Source organism: Ambystoma mexicanum, chromosome 5p, assembly GCF_040938575.1.
Source record: "Ambystoma mexicanum isolate Mex_15411 chromosome 5p, UKY_AmexF1_1, whole genome shotgun sequence".
NCBI lineage: Eukaryota > Metazoa > Chordata > Amphibia > Caudata > Ambystomatidae > Ambystoma > Ambystoma mexicanum.
In genome coordinates, this window is record NC_090930.1 from 1,053,521,155 (window position 1) to 1,053,537,072 (window position 15,918).

Consider the following 15,918-nt stretch of genomic DNA (forward strand, 5'->3'; position numbering starts at 1 on the left):
GATATCACATTCTAAAACTAGGCAAACAGAGGCCATCTCTGAGAAGATGTAGGGTCTCATTACAAGTTAGGTGGTATTTCAGTGGTAAATGCACTGCAATACCACCAAATGGTACCATTACCGCCACTTGGTTGGAGGAATTACGGCCAGATTACAAGTGGCGGTATTGCTGTGTTAGTCCCCATTCATGGGGATTTCGTGGTGGCCAAACATTTTGCTGGAGGCTTTTCCTCCACCCAACCGCCAAAACCATAGTTTGGCGATATGGTAATGCGGCAGTAACTCTGTTGCGCCCAACTTGTAATGAAGCCCTTTCCTCTCAGAATTCTCTTAATACTTTCAGAAATGCTCTAAAATTTGATTTAGTGCCACCTTGGGGGGCCCATCACGGTTGCCTACCCTGTGCAACAGCTAGTAAATTTGGGATGGGTGGAAACGATGCCTATATACAGGTGAGACTAGGGTTCATGGTAAGCCCCCCTTCCTGTTAGTAAAATACTGCATGTGCCCGTCCATTACTAATCCAGAGTTTTTATCAATCACCTCAGAATCTCTGTACTGAACCGAGAACGAAACCAGGCTGGCTGCAGCAGTTCAGCCCAGTCTAGCCACATAACAACACTTATCATGTTAGCTTTAACTTTAGTGCCCAGGAAAAATGCCATGTAGAATCAGACAGCGTAACCAGACGGGCTGCAGCAATGCAGTTTAGCCCAGAAACACAACACTCATCATATTTGTTTTATATGCGATTCCCATTAAAGAATGCCATGCCAGAAGCATAAAATGTAACCGGACTGGTTGCAGCAATGCAGTCTAATCTAGCCAAGGAACAACACTCATCATATTTGTTTTATATGCGATTCCCATTAAAGAATGCCATGCCAGAAGCATAAAATGTAACCGGACTGGTTGCAGCAATGCAGTCTAATCTAGCCAAGGAACAACACTCATCATATTTGTTTTATATGCGATTCCCATTAAAGAATGCCATGCCAGAAGCATAAAATGTAACCGGACTGGTTGCAGCAATGCAGTCTAATCTAGCCAAGGAACAACACTCATCATATTTGTTTTATATGCGATTCCCATTAAAGAATGCCATGCCAGAAGCATAAAATGTAACCGGACTGGTTGCAGCAATGCAGTCCAATCTAGCCAAGGAACAACACTTATCATGTTTGCTTGAACACTGATGCCCAGGAATAAATGCATCCCCCTCACGCTGCACCCTCAAATTAGGGGCCCGCTCATCAGGATTCACGCAACCAACCCCACACATTCATTCAGCATTCATACACATTCATAACTTTCACCCGTGTATGCTCTCTCAATTGCATGTGCACCCACACGACATACACTCTTTCATTCATGCATGGACCAAAACATACACTTATTCCTAACATTAGACCACGCGCAAACTCACAAACACATGTTTTTTTCTTACCGGCAGCCCCGTTCCAGAATACGCTCAGCCACCATCAGCAGGAGAGGATCCTGGGATGGCTCCCGACTCCTGCGCAACATGAACAGGAAGCTGGGAGACTTCCTGGTTCCTGAACATGCACGCAGGAACTGGAGCGCCCTCTGTAATACGCCGCAGCCACTCTGAATGAGCAGGGAGGTGTAGGAGTGCCCGCTACGCACACGGCTGGGGGAAGAAAAACACCCCTGGCCTTGCATGGCCCATTGAACATGTGCATTGAGGTATGACCTGTCAAAGGGAAACCCTGTAAAAGCCCGGCCGGAGCGCTTAGTGTTTTCACTGGGCTGTCTTGGAGGCTCATCCAAAATGGGTGGGTTGGCACCATGTTGCCCATTATGGAAGAGCCGTCCCTGCAGGGGATAAAAACTAAAGTGGCACACAAACAGCCAAAAAAGTGGGAATGGCAGAGATTCTTGGTTACCCTGCAACACACCAGCTGGGAAGATGGTGGGTGGGTGGGTGGGCGTGCAACACATATTTGTACCACCAGCAGGCACTATTCTGAGAGAAAAACAACATCACAACCCGATCACTTGCTTTCCTCCACATTATGCACACAGCAATTCTGTCCTCAGGCGGCCCCCACAGACCTGTGTCCCACAAGTTCCACAACTAAATGATGAGACCAGTCTTGGCTGGCAAATCCTCAAATTCTAGGCGGACACATGCCCCCCTCCCCCCGAATTGTCCTGAGCACACAAGCTCACAAGGTTGCAATCGTGCCTTCCACAGCACAATCTACAATCGTTTATGCAGGGGAACACATAACAACTGAAATAGACGCAAGTTTACCGAACAGTGGGACATTCTGCAATAATACACTGTCATGCTGCCCACACCGACGGAGAAATCATGAGGACAATCCCAGAAACCGAGGCCAGCATTGCCCTGCAAAACAATTCCTTACCCTAAATCAAGAGGCATGTCTCTGCTATGTACATGCCATCACTGCCCCGCAAACAAACGTCTTCATGCAAAATGTGGCGAACAAAACAGGTTAGCATTGCCTCACACCCTTTCATGCTGAAAAGGGCCCTCATGAATACATGCCAGCCTTGGTCTATGCATGCACAGACAGTGAAATATTGGTCTAGTACATACCATCTTAAGCTTCATTCTATCACCTCAGCAGTATGGGGACGTGCTTAATGTCAGAGGAGGCAAAGAGAGGCAAGCCAGTGGCACCTGGCATTTTCTTCTGCTACTTTTCCCATCCCTTGGCATCATCCAGCATGGTCCTAGCTCCTGATAGTAAACTCTTGCGTGTTTCCAGTTTTCCTTCAACTTCCTCCAGAGGGGGCTGCTATGGCCCTTGGATGCCGCACCAGCTCTCCTTTACCTCCCTGCAGAGGGGGCTGCTATAGCCCTTGGATGCTGCACCTGCTTTCCTTTACCTTCCTCCAGAGGGGGCTGCTATGGCCCTTGGATGCTGCACCTGCTTTCCTTTACCTTCCTCCAGAGGGGGCTGCTATCGCCCTGGGATGCTGCACCTGCTTTCCTTTACCTTCCTGCAGAGGGGGCTGCTATAGCCCTTGGATGCCGCACCAGCTCTCCTTTACCTCCCTGCAGAGGGGGCTGCTATAGCCCTTGGATGCTGCACCTGCTTTCCTTTACCTTCCTCCAGAGGGGGCTGCTATGGCCCTTGGATGCTGCACCTGCTTTCCTTTACCTTCCTCCAGAGGGGGCTGCTATCGCCCTGGGATGCTGCACCTGCTTTCCTTTACCTTCCTGCAGAGGGGGCTGCTATAGCCCTTGGATGCTGCACCTGCTTTCCTTTACCTTCCTCCAGAGGGGGCTGCTATGGCCTTGGGATGCTGCACCTGCTTTCCTTTACCTTCCTGCAGAGGGGGCTGCTATGGCCCTGGGATGCTGCACCTGCTTTCCTTTACCTTCCTCCAGAGGGGGCTGCTATGGCCCTGGGATGCTGCACCTGCTTTCCTTTACCTTCCTGCAGAGGGGGCTGCTATGGCCCTGGGATGCTGCACCTGCTTTCCTTTACCTTCCTGCAGAGGGGGCTGCTATGGCCCTGGGATGCTGCACCTGCTTTCCTTTACCTTCCTCCAGAGGGGGCTGCTATGGCCCTGGGATGCTGCACCTGCTTTCCTTTACCTTCCTGCAGAGGGGGCTGCTATGGCCCTGGGATGCTGCACCTGCTTTCCTTTACCTTCCTCCAGAGGGGGCTGCTATGGCCCTTGGATGCTGCACCTGCTTTCCTTTACCTTCCTGCAGAGGGGGCTGCTATGGCCCTGGGATGCTGCACCTGCTTTCCTTTACCTTCCTGCAGAGGGGACTGCTATCGCCCTGGGATGCTGCACCTGCTTTCCTTTACCTTCCTGCAGAGGGGGCTGCTATGGCCCTGGGATGCTGCACCTGCTTTCCTTTACCTACCTCCAGAGGGGGCTGCTATGGCCCTTGGATGCCGCACCAGCTCTCCTTTACCTCCCTGCATCGGGGGCTGCTATGGCCCTTGGATGCTGCACCTGCTTTCCTTTACCTTCCTGCTTTCCTTTACCTTCCTGCAGAGGGGGCTGCTATGGCCCTGGGATGCTCACCTGCTTTCCTTTATCTTCCTGCAGAGGGGGGCTGTATGGCCCTGGGATGCTGCACCTGCTTTCCTTTACCTTCCGGCAGAGGGGGTTGCTATGGCCCTGGGATGCTGCACCTGCTTTTCTTTACCTTCCTGCAGAGGGGGATGCTATGGCCCTGGGATGCTGCACCTGCTTTCCTTTACCTTCCTCCAGAGGGGGCTGCTATGGCCCTTGGATGCTGCACCTGCTCTCCTTTACCTCCCTGCAGAGGGGGGCTGCATCTGCTTTCCTTTACCTCCCTGCAGAGGGGGATGCTATGGCCCTGGGATACTGCACCTGCTTACTGTTCCCTTCCGGCAGAGGGGGGCTGCTATGGCCCTGGGATGCTGCACCTGCTTACTGCTACCTTCCGGCAGAAGGGGGCTGCTATGGCCCTGGGATGCTGCACCTGCTTTCCTTTACCGCCCTACAGAGGTAAAGAAAAGCAGGTCCCGGGAGGATAGCTTAACGGCAACGTGTGCGCCTTGGAAGCAAGACGACACGAAGCAACACACGTTCGATCCCCGGGTCTGTGTTTAGAAACCTCTGGGTGTTTAAGCGCATTATAAATACGCAACTAAGACAAAAAAAACAACAATTACGTAACTGAAAAAACAAACAATTCCTGTAACAGCACCTCGATGACCACGGGCTGTGTGAGCGCTTTAAAAATGCAAAATAAAAAAAAAGGGGGGTGCTGCTATGGCTCTGGGATGCTGCACCTGCTTACTGTTACCTCCTGGCAGAGAGGGGCTGCTATGACCCTGGGATGCTGCACCTGCTTTCCTTTACCTTCCTGCAGAGGGGGGCTGCATCTGCTTTCCTTTACCTTCCTGAATCGGGGGCTGCTATGCCCTGGGATGCTGCACCTGCTTTCCTTTACCTTCCCGCAAAAGGGGGCTGCTATGGCCCTTGGATGATGCACCTGCTTTCCTTTACCTCCCTGCAGAGGGGGGCTGCATCTGCTTTCCTTTACCTTCCTGCATCGGGGGGCTGCTATGGCTCTGGGATGCTGCACCTGCTTACTGTTACCTCCTGGCAGAGAGGGGCTGCTATGACCCTGGGACGCTGCACCTGCTTTCGATTACCCTCCTGCAGAGGTGGCTGCTATGGCCCTGGGATGCTGCACCTGCTTTCCTTTACCTTCCTGCAGAGGGGGGCTGCTATGGCCCTTGGATGATGCACCTGCTTTCCTTTACCTCCCTGCAGAGGGGGCTGGTATGGCCCTGGGATGCTGCACCTTCTTTCCTTTACCCTCCTGCAGAGGTGGCTGCTATGGCCCTGGGATGCTGCATCTGCTTTCCTTTACCTTCCTGCATCGGGGGGGCTGCTATGGCTCTGGGATGCTGCACCTGCTAACTGTTACCTCCTGGCAGAGAGGGGCTGCTATGACCCTGGGACGCTGCACCTGCTTTCGATTACCCTCCTGCAGAGGTGGCTGCTATGGCCCTGGGATGCTGCACCTGCTTTCCTTTACCTTCCTGCAGAGGGGGCTGCTATGGCCCTGGGATGCTGCACCTGCTTTCCTTTACCTTCCTGCAGAGGGGGGCTGCTATGGCCCTTGGATGATGCACCTGCTTTCCTTTACCTCCCTGCAGAGGGGGCTGGTATGGCCCTGGGATGCTGCAGCTGCTTTCCTTTACCTTTCTGCAGAGGGGGCTGCTACGGCCCTGGGATGCTGCATCTGCTTTCATTTACCTTCCTGCATTGGGGGCTGGTATGGCCCTGGGATGCTGCACCTGCTTTCCTTTACCTTTCTGCAGAGGGGGCTGCTACGGCCCTGGGATGCTGCACCTGCTTTCATTTACCTTCCTGCAGAGGGGGGCTGCATCTGCTTTTCTGAGGTGGGCTGCTGCGGCCCTGGGATTCTGCACCTGCTTTCCTTTACCTTCCCGCACAGGGGGCTGCTATGGTCCTTGGATGCTGCACCTGCTTTCCTTTAGCTTCCTGCAGAGGGGGGCTGCTATGGCTCTTGGATGCTGCACCTGCTTCCCTTTACCTCCCTGCAGAGGGGGGCTGCATCTGCTTTCCTTAACCTCCCTGCAGAGGGGGCTGCTATGGCCCGGGGATGCTGAATCTGCTTTCCTTTACCTTCCTGCAGAGGGGTGCTGCTATGGCCCTGGGATGCTGCACCTGCTTTCCTTTACCTTCCTGCAGAGGGGGCTGCTATGGCCCTGGGATGCTGCACCTTCGTTCCTTTACCTTCCTGCTTTCCTTTACCTTCCTGCAGAGGGGGCTGCTATGGCCCTGGGATGCTGCACCTGCTTTCCTTTAGCTTCCTGCAGAGGGGGGCTGCTATGGCTCTTGGATGCTGCACCTGCTTCCCTTTACCTCCCTGCAGAGGGGGGCTGCATCTGCTTTCCTTTACCTCCCTGCAGAGGGGGCTGATATGGCCCGGGGATGCTGAATCTGCTTTCCTTTACCTTCCTGCAGAGGGGTGCTGCTATGGCCCTGGGATGCTGCACCTTCTTTCCTTTGCCTCCCTGCAGAGGGGGGCTGCTATGGCCCTGGGATGCTGCACCTTCTTTCCTTTACCTTCCTGCTTTCCTTTACCTTCCTGCAGAGGGGGCTGCTATGGCCCTGGGATGCTGCACCTGCTTTCCTTCCTGCAGAGGGGGCTTCTATGGCCCTGGGATGCTGCACATGCTTTCCTTTACCTTCCTGCAGAGGGGGGCTGCTATGGCCCTGGGATGCTCACCTGCTTTTCTTTACCTCCCAGCAGAGGGGGGCTGCTATGACCCTGGGATGCTGCACCTCCTTTTCTTTACCTCCCTGCAGAGGGGGGCTCTCTGTGGCCCTGGGATGCTGCACCTGCTTTCCTTTAGCTTCCTGCAGAGTGGGGCTGCTATGGCTCTTGGATGCTGCACCTGCTTCCCTTTACCTCCCTGCAGAGGGGGGCTGCATCTGCTTTCCTTTACCTCCCTGCAGAGGGGGCTGATATAGCCCGGGGATGCTGAATCTGCTTTCCTTTACCTTCCTGCAGAGGGGTGCTGCTATGGCCCTGGGATGCTGCACCTTCTTTCCTTTGCCTCCCTGCAGAGGGGGGCTGCTATGGCCCTGGGATGCTGCACCTTCTTTCCTTTACCTTCCTGCTTTCCTTTACCTTCCTGCAGAGGGGGGCTGCTATGGCCCTGGGATGCTCACCTGCTTTTCTTTACCTCCCAGCAGAGGGGGGCTGCTATGACCCTGGGATGCTGCACCTCCTTTTCTTTACCTCCCTGCAGAGGGGGGCTCTATGGCCCTGGGATGCTGCACCTGCTTTCCTTTACCTTCCTGCAGAGGGGGCTGCTATGGCCTTGGGATGCTGCACTTGCTTTCCTTTACCTTCCTGCAGAGGGGGCTGCCATGGCCCTGGGATGCTGCACCTGCTTTCCTTTACCTTCCTGCAGAGGGGGCTGCTATGGCCCTGGGATGCTGCACCTTCTTTCCTTTGCCTCCCTGCAGAGGGGGGCTTCTATGGCCCTGGGATGCTGCACCTTCTTTCCTTTACCTTCCTGCTTTCCTTTACCTTCCTGCAGAGGGGGGCTGCTATGACCCTGGGATGCTGCACCTCCTTTTCTTTACCTCCCTGCAGAGGGGGGCTCTATGGCCCTGGGATGCTGCACCTGCTTTCCTTTACCTTCCTGCAGAGGGGGCTGCTATGGCCTTGGGATGCTGCACTTGCTTTCCTTTACCTCCCTGCAGAGGGGGCTGCCATGGCCCTGGGATGCTGCACCTGCTTTCCTTTACCTTCCTGCAGAGGGGGCTGCTATGGCCCTGGGATGCTGCACCTTCTTTCCTTTGCCTCCCTGCAGAGGGGGGCTGCTATGGCCCTGGGATGCTGCACCTTCTTTCCTTTACCTTCCTGCTTTCCTTTACCTTCCTGCAGAGGGGGGCTGCTATGGCCCTGGGATGCTCACCTGCTTTTCTTTACCTCCCAGCAGAGGGGGGCTGCTATGACCCTGGGATGCTGCACCGCCTTTTCTTTACCTCCCTGCAGAGGGGGGCTCTATGGCCCTGGGATGCTGCACCTGCTTTCCTTTACCTTCCTGCAGAGGGGGCTGCTATGGCCTTGGGATGCTGCACTTGCTTTCCTTTACCTTCCTGCAGAGGGGGCTGCCATGGCCCTGGGATGCTGCACCTGCTTTCCGTTACCTTCCTGCAGAGGGGCCTGCTAAGGCCCTGGGATGCTGCACCTTCTTTCCTTTGCCTCCCTGCAGAGGGGGGCTGCTATGGCCCTGGGGTGCTGCACCTTCTTTCCTTTACCTTCCTGCTTTCCTTTACCTTCCTGCAGAGGGGGGCTGCTATGGCCCTGGGATGCTCACCTGCTTTTCTTTACCTCCCAGCAGAGGGGGGCTGCTATGACCCTGGGATGCTGCACCTCCTTTTCTTTACCTCCCTGCAGAGGGGGGCTCTATGGCCCTGGGATGCTGCACCTGCTTTCTTTTACCTTCCTGCAGAGGGGGCTGCTATGGCCTTGGGATGCTGCACTTGCTTTCCTTTACCTTCCTGCAGAGGGGGCTGCTATGGCCCTGGGATGCTGCACCTGCTTTCCTTTACCTTCCTGCAGAGGGGGCTGCTATGGCCCTGGGATGCTGCACCTTCTTTCCTTTGCCTCCCTGCAGAGGGGGGCTGCTATGGCCCTGGGATGCTGCACCTTCTTTCCTTTGCCTCCCTGCAGAGGGGGGCTGCTATGGCCCTGGGGTGCTGCACCTGCTTTCCTTTACCTTCCTGCAGAGGGGGGCTGCTATGGCCCTGGGATGCTCACCTGCTTTTCTTTACCTCCCAGCAGAGGGGGGCTGCTATGACCCTGGGATGCTGCACCTCCTTTTCTTTACCTCCCTGCAGAGGGGGCTGCTATGGCCCTGGGATGCTGCACCTGCTTTCCTTTACCTCCCTGCATCGGGGGCTGCTATGGCCCTGGGATGCTGCACCTGCTTTTCTTTACCTCCCTGCAGAGGGGGCTGCTATGGCCCTGGGATGCTGCACTTGCTTTCCTTTACCTTCCTGCAGAGGGGGCTGCTATGGCCCTGGGATGCTGCACTTGCTTTCCTTTACCTTCCTGCAGAGGGGGCTCCCATGGCCCTGGGATGCTGCACCTGCTTTCCTTTACCTCCTTGTTGCCGAGGGCTGCCGTTAGGGAACTTGGGTGCAGTGCCAGTCTCCATCCACCGCAAAGCAAATGGGTGTACATTTGGAACGTGGTCCATTGCCCTCCATACAGAGAGGCCAGCTTGTGGAATATGGCATGCTGCTGGCCTCCATTTACCACCCTGCAGAGGGGCGATGTTATGAACTGTAATGCAAAACCCACTTTGTAACTAGCCAACCCCACCTTCTTGGCTACATCATTGGAGCGTTTTGTTTTAAATCATAAGCCTTGTTATCCGAGACTTTTGTAAGGGATGGAGCACATGTCCTGGTTCGGGAACCATTGCAGTTTACAAAGACACTTCGAAGGGACACTTACACCTGATACCTCGATAAATGACATGCAACTCTTTCAAGCCTTGTAAATCTCTAGCGTTTGCAGACAAAGCGTGCGGAAGAGTACCGAAGCGCCCATTAAACAAGTGACACGTTCGTTAAAAGCACTTGAAAATGCCCACGAGCTGTGGCACGAGCAAGCACATGTATTCGCCAATATGCATAACCCGCTGCATACAAGGAGGAACATACGAGAGTGGGTGAGAAGTTGTCTGAAGAAAATATGACATTCTAAACAACATATGACATTATGAGGGAAGAGCGCCCGAGATGGAACACACCTTCCCGGCTCCTGCTGGAGGATGGCGTCGGGATTCAGCTGCCCTGCCGCCTCCGCTGTCCCCCGCCGCCCCGGCGAGTCAGATATGATGGCTTCAAAGTGCATAGGGCAGCCATTCTCAGAGGATATATCCTTGGAGATCAAAGCTCTGGTGTGCCAATGCGCAGAGAGGGTGATGGACGAGGGAGAGCATATGCCCCCACGCCAATGGGCACTGGTGATGTTCAAGCCAATGAACGAACACACTGTGTGGACGCACACGCACACAATTTGAAACACACGCGTGCATGTAAACAACAAACTCTTATGATCTGTGAAGCTTTGCTTACCTTCAGTTTCCCGAGCCCGGTCCTTCTTATCTCCGAGCCTCCAGTGTCTCAGCAAGAAGCTGGATGCGGAGAGCGGCAGGACACGCCTGCCACAGGAGCACGTGTGAGGGCTCGAGGGTTTTTCATTCAAGGCTCGTTGCCAGGCAACCCACACACAATAATTACTACGTGGAGATGCCCAATCAACTATACTGAAATGTCTGGCAAGAAGCTGCCCAGCCTCTCCAGTACAGACACACTCTGATGTGGAAAAGGAGGACGTCTGCGGAAGGCTGCCAGGGTTAAGCGCTGCCCCCTGTTGCCGGATCCAGTGTCTAGAGCTGCCAAAGCTGACAGCCCAAGTTTGAGAATATAGATTTCAGTGAAACACTATTAAAGAAATGTCATTGCGTAGCTGAAGTAATGTCTATCACATATCCTGGCTTTGCAGTAGTGTGTATAACATTACTTTAAAATGTCAACGTAGATGGACTCCACTGGGCACCTTATTTTACAGTGCCTAGATGTAATTGCATTGTGTGCCTGCACCCTCTCCTTCAGAAAGACCAAAGAGGATGGTGTATTGACTGCCTCTGCGCCCCCCTTTCTACACGCTAGGTTCACAATGCACTGTAATTGAATTTGACCATGTGAAAAATGCAAAAAAAAAAAAAAAACAGACGAAATTAAAGCTTCGTGATAAAAATACAGAAACTTGGAGAACCCATGTTTTGCAGTGAATGATGGGGAAAAGGGAGATAAACGTGTATATTAAGAAAGGATAACATGTATGTGCACATGTGCTCTTTTTAAGCAAGGAGCAAGTACACTTGCTCAGCTTTACTAAAGGGTGTTTGTGGCTCCCTGCACAGTTCCTCTTCTGCCTCTCCGGTGAAGCAAGTGTTCCATTTGTTACAGTGGTTGCGCTTAAAGTAGCACCAGCTCGCTGACATGCGAACAAAAACTACATCCCAACTTCACTTGGGCTATTGAACAAACTGCCGGATGCTACTGAGAGGTAGGCACTACCGCTTGAGTCAAGTTTCAAGAAGAATTTTCGAGGACAAGAACTTGTGAACCCTGTGCCAAGCCGTTGAGCCAGCCAATCCGCAAGATGACGGAGAAGCCCCACACAGAATTCCCACCATAGCACACAAGGCAATGGGAAAGCCCTGTCCCATCAGACAAGTCTACAGAGAAGCCACACCATAGCACACAAGGCAGTGGGAAAGCCCTGTCCCATCAGACAAGTCTGCAGAGAATCCACACCATAGCACACAAGGCAATGGGAAAGCCCTGTCCCATCAGACAAGTCTAAAGAGAAGCCACATCATAGAACACAAGGCAATGAATAAACCCCGTTCCATCAGACAAGTCTACAGAGAAGCCACACCATAGCACACAAGGCAATGGAAAAGCCCTGTACCATCAGACAAGTCTACAGAGAAGCCACATCATAGCACACAAGGCAATGGGAAAACCCTGTCCCATCAGACAAGTCTACAGAGAAGCCACATCATAGAATACAAGGCAATGAAGAAACCCTGTCCCATCAGACAAGTCTACAGAGAAGCCACACCATAGCACACAAGGCAATGGAAAAGCCCTGCCCCATCAGGCAAGTCTACAGAGAAGCCACACCATAGCACACAAGGCAATGGAAAAGCCCTGCCCCATCAGGCAAGTCTACAGAGAAGCCACACCAGTGCACACAAGGCAATGGAAAAGCCCTGTCCCATCAGACACGTCTACAGAGAAGCCACACCATAGCACACAAGGCAATGGAAAAGCCCTGTCCCATCAGAAAAGTCTACAGAGAAGCCACATCATAGAACACAAGGCAATGAAGAAACCCCGTTCCATCAGACAAGTCTACAGAGAAGCCACACCATAGCACACAAGGCAATGGGAAAGCCCTGTCCCATCAGACAAGTCTACAGAGAAGCCACATCATAGAACACAAGGCAATGAAGAAACCCTGTTCCATCAGACAAGTCTACAGAGAAGCCACACCATAGCACACAAGGCAATGGAAAAGCCCTGTCCCATCAGATAAGTCTACAGAGAAGCCACATCATAGCACACAAGGCCATGGGAAAGCCCTGTCCCATCAGACAAGTCTACAGAGAAGACACATCATAGAACACGAGGCAATGAAGAAACCCTGTTCCATCAGACAAGTCTACAGAGAATCCACACCATAGCACACGAGGCAGTGGGAAAGCCCTGTCCCATCAGACAAGTCTACAGAGAAGCCACATCATAGAACACAAGGCAATGAAGAAACCCTGTTCCATCAGACAAGTCTACAGAGAAGCCACACCATAGCACACAAGGCAATGGAAAAGCCCTGTGCCATCAGACAAGTCTACAGAGAAGCCACACCATAGCACACAAGGCAATGGAAAAGCCCTGTGCCATCAGACAAGTCTACAGAGAAGCCACATCATAGAACACAAGGCAATGAAGAAACCCCATTCCATCAGACAAGTCTACAGAGAAGCCACACCATAGCACACAAGGCAATGGAAAAGCCCTGTGCCATCACATCAGACAAGTCTACAGAAAAGCCACATCATAGCACACAAGGCAATGGAAAAGCCCTGTCCCATCAGACAAGTCTACAGAGAAGCCAAATCATAGCACATAAGGCAATGGAAAAGTCCTGCCCCATCAGACAAGTCTACAGAGAAGCCACGCCATAGTACACAAGGCAATGGAAAAGCCCTGCCCCATCAGACAAGTCTACAGAGAAGCCACATCATAGAACACAAGGCAATGAAGAAACCCCGTTCCATCAGACAAGTCTACAGAGAACCCACACCATAGCACACAAGGCAATGGAAAAGCCCAGTGCCATCAGACAAGTCTACAGAGAAGCCACATCATAGAACACAAGGCAATAAAGAAACCCCGTTCCATCAGACTAGTCTACAGAGAAGCCACACCATAGCACACAAGGCAATGGAATAGCCCTGTGCCATCAGACAAGTCTACAGATAAGCCACACCATAGCACACAAGGCAATGGAAAAGCCCTATCCCATCAGACAAGTCTACAGAGAAGCCACACCATAGCACACAAGGCAATGGAAAAGCCCTGTCCCATCAGACACGTCGACAGAGAAGCCACACCATAGCACACAAGGCAATGGAAAAGCCCCGCCCCATCAGACAAGTCTACAGAGAGGCCACATCATAGCACATAAGGCAATGGAAAAGCCCCGCCCCATCAGACAAGTCTACAGAGAAGCCACACCATAGCACACAAGGCAATGGAAAAGCCCTGTCCCATCAGACAAGTCTACAGAGAAGCCAAATCATAGCACATAAGGCAATGGAAAAGTCCTGCCCCATCAGACAAGTCTACAGAGAAGCCACGCAATAGTACACAAGGCAATGGAAAAGCCCTGTCCCATCAGACAAGTCTACAGAGAAGCCACACCATACCACACAAGGCAATGGAAAAGCCCTGTCCCATCAGACACGTCTACAGAGAGGCCACATCATAGCACATAAGGCAATGGAAAAGCCCTGCCCCATCAGACAAGTCTACAGAGAAGCCACACCATAGCACACAAGGCAATGGAAAAGCCCTGTGCCATCAGACCAGTCTACAGAGAAGCCACATCATAGCACACAAGGCAATGGGAAAGCCCTGTCCCATCAGACAAGTCTACAGAGAAGCCACATCATAGAACACAAGGCAATGAAGAAACACCGTTCCATCAGACAAGTCTACAGAGAATCCACACCATAGCACACAAGGCAATGGGAAAGCCCTGTCCCATCAGACAAGTCTACAGAGAAGCCACATCATGGAAAACAAGGCAATGAAGAAACCCTGTTCCATCAGACAAGTCTACAGAGAAGCCACACCATAGCACACAAGGCAATGGAAAAGCCCTGTGCCATCAGACAAGTCTACAGAGAAGCCACATCATAGCACACAAGGCAATGGGAAAGCCCTGTCCCATCAGACAAGTCTACAGAGAAGCCACATCATAAAACACAAGGCAATGAAGAAACCCCGTTCCATCAGACAAGTCTACAGAGAAGCCACACCATAGCACACAAGGCAATGGAAAAGCCCTGTGCCATCAGACAAGTCTACAGAGAAGCCACATCATAGAACACAAGGCAATAAAGAAACCCCGTTCCATCAGACAAGTCTACAGAGAAGCCACACCATAGCACACAAGGCAATGGAATAGCCCTGTGCCATCAGACAAGTCTACAGAGAAGCCACACCATAGCACACAAGGCAATGGAAAAGCCCTGTCCCATCAGACAAGTCTACAGAGAAGCCACACCATAGCACACAAGGCAATGGAAAAGCCCTGTCCCATCAGACATGTCTACAGAGAAGCCACACCATAGCACACAAGGCAATGGAAAAGCCCTGTCCCATCAGACAAGTCTACAGAGAAGCCAAATCATAGCACATAAGGCAATGGAAAAGCCCCGCCCCATCAGACAAGTCTACAGAGAGGCCACATCATAGCACATAAGGCAATGGAAAAGCCCTGCCCCATCAGACAAGTCTACAGAGAAGCCACACCATAGCACCCAAGGCAATGGAAAAGCCCTGTGCCATCAGACAAGTCTACAGAGAAGCCACATCATAGCACACAAGGCAATGGGAAAGCCCTGTCCCATCAGACAAGTCTACAGAGAAGCCACATCATAGAACACAAGGCAATGAAGAAACACCGTTCCATCAGACAAGTCTACAGAGAATCCACACCATAGCACACAAGGCAATGGGAAAGCCCTGTCCCATCAGACAAGTCTACAGAGAAGCCACATCATGGAAAACAAGGCAATGAAGAAACCCTGTTCCATCAAACAAGTCTACAGAGAAGCCACACCATAGCACACAAGGCAATGGAAAAGCCCTGTGCCATCAGACAAGTCTACAGAGAAGCCACATCATAGCACACAAGGCAATGGGAAAGCCCTGTCCCATCAGACAAGTCTACAGAGAAGCCACATCATAGAACACAAGGCAATGAAGAAACCCCGTTCCATCAGACAAGTCTACAGAGAAGCCACACCATAGCACACAAGGCAATGGAAAAGCCCTGTGCCATCAGACAAGTCTACAGACGAGCCACATCATAGAACACAAGGCAATAAAGAAACCCCGTTCCATCAGACAAGTCTACAGAGAAGCCACACCATAGCACACAAGGCAATGGAATAGCCCTGTGCCATCAGACAAGTCTACAGAGAAGCCAAATCAAAGCACATAAGGCAATGGCAAAGCCCTGTCCCATCGGACAGGTCTACAGAGAAGTCACATCATAGCACACAAGGCAATGGAAAAGCCCTGTCTCATCAGACAAGTCTACAGAGAAGCCAAATCATAGCACATAAGGCAATGGAAAAGCCCTGCCCCATCGGACAAGTCTACAGAGAAGCCACACCATAGCACACAAGGCAATGGAAAAGCCCTGCCCCATCAGACAAGTCTACAGAGAAGCCACATCATAGAATACAAGGCAATGAAGAAACCCTGTCCCATCAGACAAGTCTACAGAGAAGCCACATCATAGAACACAAGGCAATGAAGAAACCCCGTTCCATCAGACAAGTCTACAGAGAAGCCACACCATAGCACACAAGGCAATGGAATAGCCCTGTGCCATCAGACAAGTCTACAGAGAAGCCAAATCAAAGCACATAAGGCAATGGCAAAGCCCTGTCCCATCGGACAGGTCTACAGAGAAGTCACATCATAGCACACAAGGCAATGGAAAAGCCCTGTCTCATCAGACAAGTCTACAGAGAAGCCAAATCATAGCACATA

General features: G+C 52.2%; 1 protein-coding gene across 5 annotated transcripts in view; it reads right to left on the bottom strand.

Annotated features, from left to right (window-relative positions):
* Positions 1–15,918, bottom strand: part of RNF182 (ring finger protein 182) — a 722,686-nt gene that overhangs the window by 591,621 nt on the left and 115,147 nt on the right. The window contains exon 1 of one of the 5 annotated variants that reach the window (XM_069613553.1): positions 10,129–10,213. The exons of the other annotated variants lie outside the window; for them this stretch is intronic. The gene's annotated coding sequence lies outside the window, so the exon portion shown is untranslated. Of the gene's footprint in view, positions 1–10,128; positions 10,214–15,918 lie in introns of those variants that run through there. 5 annotated transcript variants of the gene reach the window in all.